Source organism: Verticillium alfalfae, genomic scaffold, assembly GCF_000150825.1.
Source record: "Verticillium alfalfae VaMs.102 supercont1.6 genomic scaffold, whole genome shotgun sequence".
NCBI classification, from domain to species: Eukaryota; Fungi; Ascomycota; class Sordariomycetes; order Glomerellales; family Plectosphaerellaceae; genus Verticillium; species Verticillium alfalfae.
The window spans coordinates 620,368-621,260 of NW_003315033.1; positions in this window are offsets into that span (position 1 = coordinate 620,368).

Consider the following 893-nt stretch of genomic DNA (forward strand, 5'->3'; position numbering starts at 1 on the left):
CCATGCCCTTGTTCGCCCTTCTCTGCCTGCCTCCGTCTCTGTTACTCTCTTGGGTTTGGGCGGCCCCAGCACGCCAGCGACAAGGTACCTTAGGCTAGACTCCTTCAGGGAGCGCCCTCCTTGCTGCTGGCTCCCGGTACACTGTCAGGACAAGGGGCTGACGATCTTTCAGCAAGCCCAGGTACATGGTGCCCAGCAGTTGGTACTTCTTCTCCTGATGGCCCCCCTTCCACAGTGTGTGTGGGTTCCACTGCGGAGCCCGTACCGTCTTCATTCCCTTTTGCAATTCCACACCACCCCATACCACACCCAGCGACCTGGCTGCCACATCCACACCCACACCCACACCTCACCCCCCCCCCCTTCCTTTGCCGTAAAGACGCCGGACCTTGGCGCTGGTTTCAGGGGGGAAAGCACCGAGAGAGGGCCAATTCGCCTGATCACTGAGCAGACTCAGGCGCACACCGAGCGCAACTGACCTGCTGCGCAGCCAGAACGAAAGGTGAGAGACGAAACACCCCGAATTGAACCTATCGGCTTGCGTTCCTGTTGTTGGGGATGGAGACTGGGTCCTGTGCCGACTTCTCGGGCCTGTCCTTCATCTTGTCTCTGCTGCCGGTCCGTCAGTCGTCATTACCGTTGCCGTCAACGCCTGTCTTGCGCCTTGCTTTCCAATCTTGGTCTTCGTTGGTAGTTGGCACCAGCCCGCCGGCTCGCTGCTTGTCCTATTGTGTCCACTGTCATAGAGATACCGCTAGGGGAATACGGAAGGGATAATTAAAAGAACGAGCGATGTGATGGGGTGCACCTCCAACTAGCGCCCGCCGTGGCCCACAGTCTCCCAGCGTCGAAAAGAATCACCAGGCTTCGCCGCTGCCGCCCAAGTTGGGCCA